This window comes from Geotrypetes seraphini, chromosome 2 (genome assembly GCF_902459505.1).
Source record: "Geotrypetes seraphini chromosome 2, aGeoSer1.1, whole genome shotgun sequence".
Taxonomy (NCBI): domain Eukaryota; kingdom Metazoa; phylum Chordata; class Amphibia; order Gymnophiona; family Dermophiidae; genus Geotrypetes; species Geotrypetes seraphini.
Genome location: NC_047085.1, coordinates 466748990 through 466762961, shown reverse-complemented (window position 1 = coordinate 466762961; position 13972 = coordinate 466748990).

The following is a 13972-nucleotide window of genomic DNA, read 5'->3' as shown; positions in this document are numbered from 1 at the left end:
GATTTACAAAGGGACCTGAACAAACTGGAAGAGTGGGCGAAGAGATGGCAGATGAACTTTAATGTAGAGAAATGTAAAGTTTTGTTTGTAAGAAACAGAAACCCGATGTACAGCTATACAATGGGAAGGTTGGTAATGGGTGATAGTAGCCTAGAAAAGGACTTGGGGGTAATAGTGGACAAGACAATGAAGCCGTCAGCACAGTGTGCAGCGGCCTCTAAGAAGGCGAACAGAATGCTAGGTATTATCAAGAAAGGTAATACAACCAGAACGAAAGAAGTTATCCTGCCGTTGTATCGGGCGATGGTGCGCCCGCATCTGGAGTACTGCGTCCAATATTGGTCGCTGTACCTTAAGAAGGATATGGCGATACTCGAGAGGGTCCAGAAAAGAGCGACACGATTGATAAAGGGTATGGAAAACCTTTCATATGCTGAGAGATTAGAGAAACTGGGGCTCTTTTCCCTGGAAAAGTGGAGACTTAGAGGGGACATGATAGAGACTTACAAGATCATGAAAGGCATAGAGAAAGTGGAGAGGGACAGATTCTTCAAACTTTTGAAAACTACAAGAACGAGAGGGCATTCGGAAAAATTAAAAGGGGACAGATTTAGAACCAATGCTAGGAAGTTCTTCTTCACCTAAAGGGACACCTGGAATGCACTTCCAGAGGGCATGATAGGACAGAGCACGGTATTGGGGTTCAAGAAGGGATTCGATAATTTCATGAAGGAAAAAGGGATAGAAGGGTATAGATAGAAGAATACTATACAGGTCCTGGACCTGATGGGCCGCCGCATGAGTGGACTGCTGGGCATGATGGACCTCTGGTCTGATCCAGCAAAGGCAATGTTTATGTTCTTATGAATCAAATTGAAAAATCGATTCAATAGGCTAAATCGAATCAAAATTATTTTACTGAATCGGGCAGCACTACTGCCCACCAACCCAGTCAGCTGATTAACCATTCCCCTTAACTGTATCCATGACATCCTGTTTGTCTGTCTTGGCTGTTTAGATTGTAAGCTCTTTCAAGCAGGGGCTGTTTTCTTCTTCTTTGTGACTGTGTAGCACTATAGAAATCATTAATAGTAGCAGCAGTATACATAGAATGATTCAAACCTAATAAAAGAATCCTTAGTCCTTTTTAGCTGGACCCCTGCACATTATGAGCTTAACAGCTGCTTCAACTCCATCTATCAATCCAGTATCAGGACTCCACTCTGGGATGCCACAAACAGCAGCAGGGTAATATTGGCATTACTTTGCTTTGGATTCACCATTTGTATGGCTGCATGTTTCATTCTTGTCCATAAAGAAAGCATAGTTGTTTACCTGCTGTAACAAGTGTTCTCTGTATGCAGCAGAGTCATGTGAACCCATATTTAAAAGAACCTCTGGCAAAGCCTTCTTTATAGGGGTAGATTCTAGAGATACATAAATGATTTGATTTGTTTAGGGACTTGAAGGATGGAGGGAAGACACAACTCTTTGATGGCACACTATCCTCCCTCTACTTTGTTTACTCTTCCACAATTAATCTACTGCACATCAGATTGTGAATTAGAATTATATAATGTACTTGCTGATACTTCTTAAAGCATAAATCCTTGTATTGATTCACAATTATTCACACTCTTATAACTGCTTACAGTGAATTATTCTCTTAATTTTCAGGTCTCTTTGATGTTTGGTGGAACCCTTCTTGGCATTCTCAAGTTACTTAGAGATTTTCCTTTTTAGTCTTCTCTTAGTCTACGGTTTCCACTCCTCTTAGAATCTGAAAAGGATGGACTCTTTTCCTCTCACTTTCATTGCCATTCTATTAAGAGCAAACATCTTTTCTCTGGGCTCGTAGATAATAAAGGGGTCTAATATCCTAACATTAACCAGCTCACTTTTCTTCTTCACCAGCACATTTACCTACTGTAGACGTTGTTCCTCCACACACATTGAATGGCTCATAATCAGGAGATCCACTCTGACCCATCTGCTTATAAATCTATTATTAGATATCTAGTCTCCTTGCCTTGTAGGTCTCTCAGCTCTCAGGCAGCCTTCTTTCAAGTATCACCTTCCTCGTGTTGATTTCCTTCTCCTGGGATATTAGGTTTTGAATGTTGTGAAGATTTTCAGTTGTACTTTAATGTTGGTATCCTTTTTAGTTATGTAAACTGTTTTAAAACTTTGGTACTGGGGGTCATGTGATACGCTCTAGTTGGATGCCTTGAGGTGAAGCTCCAGGAGCTACCCTGAGTCTTTGTTAAACATAGAAACAGACAGTACATAAAATGACAGCACTTAATGGCTAAATGGCCCATCCAGTCTGCCCATCTGCAGTATCCAATATCTCCTCCTCTTCCTAAGAGATCCCACATTCCTGTCCCACACGTTCTTGAATTCAAGCACAGTCTTTGTCTCCACCACCTCTACTGGGAGACAAAGACTGTTATTCTCTTCCCATCAAAACGCCCGTTTGAGCAGGAATTTGAACTCCAGAGGCTTAGGGAACTGACTTGCTGTGCCCTGGATAAATTTTTTATTGTGCTTTGCTGAATAGAGGGGCGTGTACACACCACAAGTGTCCTGGCCATTCCGCTCTCAAGATGACGATAGGCAACGTGGTAAGCAGCATGTCCCCCAACTCCCACTGTGAATTTGAGAAAGATCGTGGTGCAAGAACTTAAGAGGCACTTCATGGCTATTATGGATGACAAATTATCCAGTCTGCAGACTACTAATCAGAAGATTAAAGATGATATGGGGGCTTTCAACAATCGTGTCCTACAACTAGAGAATCAAATACAGTAGTTCAACAAGAAACAAATGCTGAGACTCTGGTCTTCCGGGTGCAGGTTCTTGAACGCAACAACCAACAACTATGTAAGAGGGAGAAAGACCAGGAAAACAGGGTGAGGCAAAATAACTTCCAACTAACTGGTTTACCAGAACATATAAAAGACAGAGATTTGCGAGTATGGCTGGAAGATTGGCTACCGAAAGCATTGAACATGGGAGCGGGGCCATTGGCTTTTCAACTTGAATATGTGCATAGGGTAGGTCAGCGAAAAGGATACCAGACTTTGCCCAGTGGTACTGAGATTTCTGAATTATGTGCACAAGGACCTGATACTGCAGAAATATTGGGAACTTAAACAATTACAAGATGAGAATGGCAATCTAATGCTTTTTCAGGACTTTTCAGTAGTAGTGGCGACACACAGAAGGACAATGGCGCCTCACTGCTCTAACCTTTAAAGAGGGATTCGAGCATTGCTGCAATATTCAGTTAAAGTATGTCTGCCTTACTATGATAGAAGTCTTTTTTTTTTGAGAACCTGAAGGAACTGGAAGACTTTATGTAGAAATTGCCACCAGAGAATTCTACAGCATCCTGAACTGTCGAGCTCCTAATTTATGGGAACCGCATGAGGTGGCCTGGAGATGAGTGTGACATAGCAGGGATGCCCATTGTCTCCGCCACTACTTGTACTGGCAATTGAATCCCTGGCAGCCTATATTTGCCAAGATCTTGATTTGAGGGTATATGCATTGCCTCTTAGGAAATCAGGTTTAGCATGTTTGCAGATGATATGTTACAGTACATGAACCAAGCTCCTGTAAGCTTGCCAAAATTCCTGTGTTGGGTTTATTAATCTTATGTATACCGCAATGATTCCCAGTTAACATTTGCGGGGTATAAGAAACAATATGGTATGGTATTTGTTTGGGACTTTTTCTGGTCTTCGTGTAAATTGTAGCAAGTCAGATGTCTTGCCTCAAAGGGGGTGGGGAGAGAGATCTGTTATGGAGATTTACCCATCAAGCCCTTGACTCACTCATTAAAATATTTAGGGATATATCTCCACTCATCAGTAGCAGTTCTGCAGTGTTTTGCACAGAGGCATGTTTTGATTATATCCCAGTTGGTGAGAGATCCTATGTGTACTGTATACTCAGGTGCAAGAGAGCTCCTAGAACTCAGGGAACGCGTCTAATCTCTTAAGGCTAGAGTAGCAGACTTGGAGGAGATGAGACAGAGAGTTTATAGAGGAGGTCTAGAGGGACATAGAAGAGAAGTCCTACCTCCATTTTGGTGTTGCCATGGAGAACAAAGGTTTCCTGAAGGAAGAACATCAGCATGGAAAGGTAGAAAAGTGATCCTGTAGCCAGAACTTGCCCTCCAGGGAATGCAGCATAAAATCTGTTTTACTCTTTGGTATCTTGCCAGATACTTGTGACCTGGACTGGTCACTGTTGGAAACAAGTACTGGGCTTGCTGGACCTTCGGTTTGTCCCAGTAGGGCCTCGTATGTTTTTTATGATCGACAACAAAGCAGAAGAAATAATGTTGGTCTCCTCTATCAAACGCAGTAGAGCTTTTTACTGCAGGAATTCTATGAGAATTGTAGCATTTAGCACCCCCAGGCCATTGGTAGAAACCTCTACGCAGCTTAGTAAAATGGGGGTTAATGAAATTACAAAGATAAATTTTTGTAGAAATGGTTAATGTGTAACTGGATGACAAACAACTATATTTCCAAACAGGCTTGTCAAATATCTACAGCAAGTTCTGCTAAGTTCTCTTTCTTATTTTACTTCATTAATATTTATTCATATATTTTAAAAATATCACAAGTTCTTCAGATTTTATACTTAGCTATAGAATTAACTTAAACAAATATATTACCCAAATTGGCCTTCAAGCTTCACGACAGCCTGCTCCCTTAAAGAAAAGGAGGAAATATGAACATAAGAATAGCTTTGCTGGGTCAGACCAAAGGTCCATCAAGCCCAGTAGCCCATTCTTACTGTGGCCAATCAAGGTCACTAGTACCTGGCCAAAACCCAAAGAGTAGCAACATTCCATGCTATTGATCCAGGGCAAGCACTGGCTTTCCCCATGTCTTTCTCAATAACAGACTGTGGACTTTTCCTCCAGGAAATTGTCCAAACCCTTTGTAAAACCAGCTATACTTTCCACTTTTACCACAACCTCTAGCAATGCGTTCCAGAACTTAACTATTCTCTGAGTAAAAATATTTCCTCCTATTAGTTTTAAAAGTATTTCACTGTAACTTTATTCAGTGTCCCCCTAGTCTTTGTAGGTTGGATTTGGGTTATTCTTTCCAGTGTGCATCACTTTGCATTTGTTAACCATCCCTTTTTTAATAATTCCTAGCATCTTGTTTGCTTTTTTTGGCCACCGCCACATATTGTGAGGAAGATTTCATTGTACTGTCTACAATGACACCCAGATCCTTTTCTTGGGTGCTAACCCCCAAAGTGGACCCTAGCATCCAGTAACTATGAATTAGGTTATTCTTCCCAATGTGCATCACTTTACATTTATCCACATTAAATTTCAGCTGCCACATAGACGCCCTGTCTTCCAATTTCCTAAGATCTGCCTGCAATTTTTCACAATCCGCACGCATTTTAACAATTTTGAATAGTTTAATGTCATCTTCAAATTTAATTACCTCACTTGTTGTTCTAAATAGATTCTCCTGTACCTCTAACTCTAGGTCTTCTATATCTTAAATCACATATCTGAATGGAAAATCCCAAAATTTCATGTCCTTGTATCCTAAGGCAAGCTGATGATGCATTCTTCCTGGGAGGGGGAGGGGGAAGATAATACTCACACCTGGTCCTTTCTCAATGGCTTAAGTCTGCTCTACCACTGTAAACCACCTATTCTTCAAGTACTTCTTACAAATAATCTGGAAATTGGAACGACGAGACAATACGATGACACCTTCCTCCCAATATGCGGCAACAGCTGCAAAAGCAAACAGGATGCTAGGAATTATTTTTAAAGAGGGATGGTTAACAAGACTAAGAATGTTATAATGCCCCAAACTCGCTCCATGGTGTGACCTCATCTGGAGTATTGCGTTCAATTCTGGTCTCATTATCTCAAGAAAGATATAGCATCACTAGAAAAGGTTCAAAGAAGAGCAACCAAGATGATAAAGGGGATGGAACTCCTCTCGTATGAGGAAAGGCTATAAAGGTTAGGGCTCTTCAGCTTGGAAAAGAGATGGCTGAGAGGAGATATGATTGAAGTCTACAAAATCCTAAGTGGAGTAGAACGGGTTCAAGTAAATCAATTTTTCACTCCGTCAAAAATTACAAAGACCAGGGGACACTCGATAAAGTTACAGGGAAAAACTTTAAAACAAATAGGAGGAAATATTTTTTCACTCAGAAATAGTTAACCTCTGGAACGCATTGCCAGAGGTTGTGGTAAGAGCGGATAGCATAGCTGGTTTTAAGAAAGGTTTGGACAATTTCCTGGAGGAAATGTCCATAGTCTGTTATTGAAAAAGACATGAGGGAAGTTAGTGCTTGCCCTGAATTGGTAGCATGGAATGTTGCTACTCCTTGGGTTTTAGCCAGGTACTAATGACCTGGATTGGCCACCGTGAGAACGGGCTACTGAAGTAGTAAGGCTATTTTTATGTTCTTATGTTTTTATTGCCCCGGTTTGCTTTTTCACGGGGGAAGAACTTGAGAGAATTGCTGATACGATCATAGTTCCTCAGTCATCCGACTGAAGATTCCTCTGAAGAGATTGGGCACAGACGATGTGGTCAATCATGTTCTGCATGCAGTCACGCTATGGAGGTCAAACCATCAGACACCCTCGGTTTCAGTATGGACAAAAGTTGAGAATCAAGACAGATTGTAATACGGCAGGGATTGTGTATCTAATAAGGTGCCCATGCCACTTACTATACGCTGGGCATACAATTAAAACCAGAATCATTGAGCTCCTCAACAAGATTCTCAGGAGTGATACAGCAGAGCAGTAGAGCTGGAGTTCGTGGTGCTGGAGGCACCAACTTTGAGACTAGGATGAAATGTGGTGGTGCTGTTAAGAGGGATCAGCAGTGGATCTACAATTGGCAGACAGTATCCCCGCTCAGCCTTAATTGTGAGGTCGAGTGGTGGGCTGTTTTGTATTAGGGGCTTTGGTTTTGTTTTGTGGAGAATTGGCAGAGAAGCACTATACTTGATCCTGCATTCGGTCTCTTTGCTTACTTCTCTGAGCACTACAGAGAAACAGCAACAAAATAGAAAAATTGGCTGCTGGTTTGTTTGTCGTTTGCTATGAGCATTTCCAAAGCTAACATATTTCAGGTGATAAATTAAAAAATAAAATGCTTTCTTTTCTTCCTTTGTTGTCTGGACATCTTATTTTTCCATCATTTTCCTTCCAACTTCTCTTTTCTGCTTTCCTGTCTCTGCTAATTCTCCTTCAAACTGTTGCTGTTCATTTGTCTTTTCTCCTCTCTTCTATCTGTTCCATTCCCTCACTACACCTACTTCTAACATATTGATTGTTTCCTCTTCTTTTTTCCTTTACTACCTCTCTGTTCACTCAAATTTTACTCTCTCACCCTTCTTTATACTTTTCAGCTACCTATCATATTCTATCTTCTATTCTCACCTATTAACTCTCCTAGTCTTTTTCATTTTTAACCTACTTCTTCTACCTCTTGTAATCACTAACCTCCCCTCATTCCTCCCCCATTCCTGGCCTTCCCACATCGTTCCACCATTCCCAGCATCTTCTCCCGTCATTCCATCTAGGTCAGCATCTGCTCCCTTCTTTCTCCCCTCAGTAATAGCCTATCTCTCTGTTCCTTTCACTCCACCCCAGCATCTTCCTGGCACTTTTTTCTCTTCCCTCCTACCCCCACTCCACCCTATGGTCCAGGGTTTGAACTTCTCTCTTCCCTCCCTCCCTCCCTCCCATTGTCCTGCATCTCTTTTTCAATCTCTTCTGCCCCTGGATTTCCAACATTTCCTTTTTTCACCCCTCTCCTTCCTATGCATATTTCCTATTGACCACCATCTGTCTCTCTCTTGCACCCAAGGTCCAACTTCTCTCCTCCTCCCCCAATACAGCATCTCTCCTTCTTTTCCTTCTACTGCCATGTCCAGCATTTCTCTTATCTTAGCCCTTCTCTCTGTGCAGCATCTCTCCCTCTCTTACCTCTCTCCTGTGCATCTCTCCCTTTCTTGACCTTCTTCCCCCCCCCCCCAACAGCATCTCTCCCTCTCTTATCTCTCGATGGAGCAATGGATGACTGAATTCAAACTGAAGCTTAATTCAGAAAAACAACATTTTTTGTTTGCTTCGCCACACCCACTTGACACTAAAACATCACTGTGTATCAATAAACGTAGCTATCCCATCCAACCCACTATGAAGATATTGGGTGTAACATTGGACCAGAGTCTAACCATGAAAGACCAGGTAGACTCCTTAGTTAGAAAGGGTTTTTTTACTCTCTGGAAGCTTCGGTCCATTAAAGCATATTTCGATGTCTCATCATTTAGAATCCTAGTACAATCCCATATACTGAGACAACTAGATTATTGCAATCGCCTACCTGGCAATTTTCCCAGAAGAATATGCGGCGATTTACAATTGTGTGCAAAATGCAGCAGTTCAAACTAATTGTTGGGTTGAAGAAGTTCGATCATTTAACACCTTCCTACCAACTTCTACATTGGCTACCGATGGAGGCACACATGAAATTTAAGTTTGGATACTTTTGCTTTAAGGCACTATTCGGTTTAGCCCCTAAACATATAACTGACCTCTTCTCTTTCTCAAACAACAGACATAAGAGAAGCTCACACTCAAATTTTGTTTCCACACCGGTTAAAGGATGTAAATTTAAAAAACACCATCAACATCTTCTCTCACATCAAGCGGCATTTTTGGGACAATTGCTCACGCATACTACTTATGGGGAATTAAGGAAACACCTAAAAACATACCTGTTCCTGAAGTATTTAGGCAACTAACCTGTACAATCCTACTCTACAATAACTGATCTCTAGCGCTGTTAATAACTAGCTTCTAACCTTGTTAATTCTAATTAATTTGTAACATCTTTTAACCATTGTAAACTGCATAGAACTTCACGGTCCTGCGGTATATAAACTGTTATTGTTATTATTATTATTATCCCTCCTTATTTCCAACAATCCCTTCCTCCCTCTCATTATCCACTTTTCCTTTAGCACCCCTGGTCTAGATCCTCACCCCCAACCACCTACCTAAGCACTTTAATGAGTTTCTACAAAGACTCAGGCCCATCCAGAAATGGTGCCCACCTGACAGCCAGCATGGAGGTGGGAAGGTTCTCGGTCTTGCATCGCCCTCTCTCCTTCCCAAAGTGAGATTTTTTTCTTCAAAAAAGCAGCGGTAGCGATTACTATTTGCTGCCTGCAGCTGACCCTGAATACTTTTACCTGCCGCATCCCTCCTCTCTCTTATACAACTTCCTATTTCCTCCTGGGAGAATGCATCAGATGGAAGGCTTTGGGGTCAGCTATGGGCAGTGAATAGAAATTGCTGCTGCTGCTCTTTTGAGGCCTCCCTATGGGAGGGAAAATGGGAGATGCAAGCATGTAGACCTTCCTTCCATGCTGGCTGTCAGGTGGGTACTGTTGCTGGGTGGGCCTGAGTTCATAGTAGATGGGCACAGGCCCACCCAGGACACACAGAAATGACTCATGTAAGGGCAAGCTAAGGCCACTGGTTACTACAGCTTAGTAAAAGGACCCCTTAATATATAAGCCCCTGAATAATGTAAAGATTTTGAACTGAGGCTTCATAGACAAAACATAATTTTCCAAGAGACTTCACAGCCTAGGGGCTCCTTATACAAAGGTGCGCAAGTGGTTTTAGCGCGCGCTAAAATGCCACATGCGCTAGCCGCTACCGCCTCCTTTTAAGCAAGCGGTAATTTTTCATCTAGCACGCGCTAATCTTGTGCGTGTGCTAAAAATGATAGCGCACCTTTGTAAAAGGAGCCCTAGGCGTCCTGTTATGAAATTACTTTCATAAGTATTGCAATAAGACGATGGTAGGCACTGACTGGCCTTTAACCTATGGCTGGATGAGCTATTGAACCTCTGCATGTGAGAACTGGCCAGTGTTCAAGAACTAGCTCTGCTTTTCAAAGAGAAGTTCTCTGAACAAATTCCCTTTGAAATTTATGTTGCAGACCCATGACTACAAAGTACTTACAAGTCTATACGTTCTCTGTCTTATTTTATCATTGCCCTCTCTGTGGAAACAAAATAAGAATATAAAAAATCCAAATCAAAGGAGAAACATAGAAACATAGCAAGTGACGGCAGATAAGGGCCAAGGCCCATCAAGTCTGCCCACACCAATGACCCTCCCCTACCTCCTTTTGTGAAGAGATCCCACCTTTCGATCCCATTTAGCTTTAAAATCAGGCACACTGCTGGCCTCAATTACCTGTATCGGAAGACTATTCCATCGATCTACCACCCTCTCGGTGAAGAAGTACTTCCTGGTGTCGCCATGCAATGTCCCTCCCCTGATTTTCCACGGATGCCCTCGTGTTGACGTGGGTTCCTTGAAGAAGAAGATATCCTCCCCTACCTCGATACGGCGCGTGAGGTATTTGAATGTTTCGATCATGTCCCCTCTCTCCCTGCGTTCCTCTAGGGAGTAGAGCTGCAATTTATTCAGCCGTTCCTCATACGGGAGCTCCCTGAGCCCTGTTACCATCTGTGTGGCCATTCGCTGGACCGACTCAAGTCTCAGTATGAAATTGTGCTATTTGGTTGAAATGATCAAAATAATAATAACCATTATTATTATTATTACTGCATTATAAAAGATCTAATAGAATTAGGGGGGGGGGGGGAGTTTCAATCCTGTCCTTGGTACACACCTTGCCAGTTAGGTTTTCATGATATCTACAAGGAATATGCATGTGGATATTCTAAAAACTTTGACCGCCTGAGGACTATATTGAGAACCCCTGCAATAGAGACATGTCCACTAAAGCTTGCTAAGCAGCTGGCAAATGTTAAAACTCCTAGTACACTTACAAATTCAGAGCTAACTGTTTAGCACAGAATGGAGCAGGGGCTGGGCAGAGTATGAGTAGAGACTGGGCGTGGTCTATACATTGTAGTCATTGCGCTGTGTTGAAAAAAATTGCACTGGTTACCCATACTACAAAGAGTGCAGTTTAAGGTTCTTGTGATTATCCATCACATTGTATCACGCTTCTCCAAAGATTATACAAGAATTCTTTGAAATTTACAAACCGAGAAGAGAGCTTAGATCTGTAATGGGACGAAATTAAGGGCTCCTTTCACGAAGCCGCATTAGCGGTTTAACGCACGTAATGTCACGCGCTAAACTGCCAGCTGCGCTAGACGCTAACGCCAGCATTGAGCTGGCATTAGTTCTAGCCGCATAGCACGGGTTTAGCGTGCGCTAAAACCGCTAACGCGGCTTCGTAAAATGAGCCCTAAGTTTGGAGGGAAGAATGTTGATTATATATGTTAGAATTGGAGCATCAATGATGTCTGTCGCTGATGTAGAACTATGAAATGCCCTGCCTGGTATCCTACGATTCTGTACTGGGAGAATAAATTGTAAGAAAATGCTGAAAAAGCAATTAATTGCTGATGCTTATTTCATCTGAAAATACCTTCTTCAGAATATTCTGACAGTAATGTATGATTTAAAGCTTGTTTGTATTTCTGAAGTGTTTGAATTTGATTTTTTCTGCCTGTATATGTTGATTGGTTTTGTCATCTACCATGGAATGGATCATCTGATCCAATGCTTTCTCGCCTCCTTAATTGCTGAAATCTGATTTGATTTGGTATATTGATAATTTATGTTGGGGGGGGGATGTTAATGATGCTGTCCAGTAATGTCTATGCTATATGTGGAAATCAAGTTTCAGGTTTATTTCAAATTTACTATACCGGCCACTCGAACCTTCTGGGCGGTGTACAAAATACCTTACCATTATACCAATTAAAAAATAATTTAGTCTAAAACCAACCAGGGGGAGAAAAAAAAAAAAATAGATCAAGAACGATTAACAGACACGGACGCAGGGAAAGTAAGATTTTCTGTATGTGATATATAAACCACATAGTTATATGCGGTATATTAATTTTTTTAATAAATAAATAAATGTACGATTGCCACAGCTTCACTTAATGTGACTTGAATAGGTGGTATTAGGTGCAAATGCATTCATAGCAGCTGAATGTAAGGCATGTCCCTGTGGAAACTGCAGAGCAAGGCAGGGCACTTCCCCCTTCCCGTCACATACAGAATTACCGCAAAGCCATTGCACCTAAAACAGGTTAATTATGACTGTTAACCAGCATTAAGGGGTCCTTTTACTAAGGCGCGCTAGTGCGTCTTAGCGTGCACTAGCATTATATCCTATGGACGTGTTAGCACGCATTAGTATTTTTGCGCACACTAATTTTTAGCACGCGCTAAGATGCACTAGCGTACCTTGGTAAAAGGACCCCTTAAGTGCAGAAACTTAAAGTTCCTCAGTAAATCTGCCTCATAGTTTGTTATCTGAGTTTCACATTTATGATATATTTTCATTGGCTAAGCAGTAATGGAAAATCTGTTACATAGGAACAATGGGTTATAATAAACATTTTCTATCAAACCTAAGCTAATGGGTTCATAGACAACGGCGCGAAAGACAAAAGCGCGCGCCGACAATTGAGCACAGCGCGTGCCGCCGCGCCGCTCTAAATTACAGTTTTTAGGGGCTCCGACAGGGGTTTTTGTTGGGGAACCCCCCCCCCAGTTTACTTAATAGACATCGCGCCGGCGTTATGAGGGGTTTGGGGGGTTGTAACCCTCAAAAATTGGTAAAACCAAATTGCAAGTACTAAGGAAGTATCAATTGAATTCTACGGTACACAATTACTTCCTAAATTATTTCTTAGTAAACTTAGCCGTGCCTCAGAGACTGAATCATCTAGCAGATATTTTAGTATTGCATCTCATCAGTCAAGCTCTCATTCATTGGCAGCTGGCAGGTGTTTACATTTTAAATATTGTAAATAGCTTATTTCAAAATTCTTTTTTAGTTTTTCAAAATTTTTTAAGAAATAAATATGCAGATTATTAATAAGATAGTGCAAAACTTCAAAGCACTTATCTTTAAGTAGTCAGCACTGGTTCCCAACGGGGCCACCGTTTCACCCGATGTGGCTTCCTCAGGGGAAAATAAGCAGTGCCTGAAATAAACAAGTTAGTTTGTTACATTTCTTTCTACCTTACATTGTTGCAGAAATCTTTAAGCATACTTCAATGAAACATTTAAATGAAATTTAGTGAAGCAACTTACGGAACCAGATTCTCTCATGTCCTCCGTGTAAAGGGGTTTTGAAAATGGCGACAAGCTGAAAGAACGCTCAGGTTTTTAATTAGTGTAGCACCGCTCCCGGTGCTTACGTGGATGCGTGTACAGACGTAAAAAACGTCATGTTTTTTTCGGAACCATGTGACCCAAGGCTAAGTTTACTAAGAAATAATTTAGGAAGTAATTGTGTACCGTAGAATTCAATTGATACTTCCTTAGTACTTGCAATTTGGTTTTACCAATTTTTGAGATACTATGTCTATAAGCAATTGGAACACCACCTTTGGATTCAATGCTCAACAAGCAGAATCCATCCTCAGTGTACCTTCACAATATGATATCAATTCTTCTGGTATGGACAATCCTAATATGGATTGGAATCTTTTCTTTAATCAAAATAAAAAAATGTTGAAGATTGAATTAAACAGTGGCATCCTTGTAGAATATTGCAAGAATCAAAGAATACCTAGAGGTTTAAGAATAAACAAAGAACCCCAAAACTTCAAAGAAGATAAAGATTTTTTGAATAAATGGAATATGATTCTGAATAAATGTTCCTTCGACTTGATGTTATTAATCATAGAGAAAAGTAGACAACAAGTTGAGGAACTAAAACAAGAGTTAGAAAAAACCTTGACTAATTTAAAATCTACTCAATCTCCTGAATCATTCCAAAATCAATATACCATCACTAATGAAAGTCTATCTAAATTCAAAGAAAATACAAAGAAGTTTAAATTAAAAAAATTCTATAGGGATGA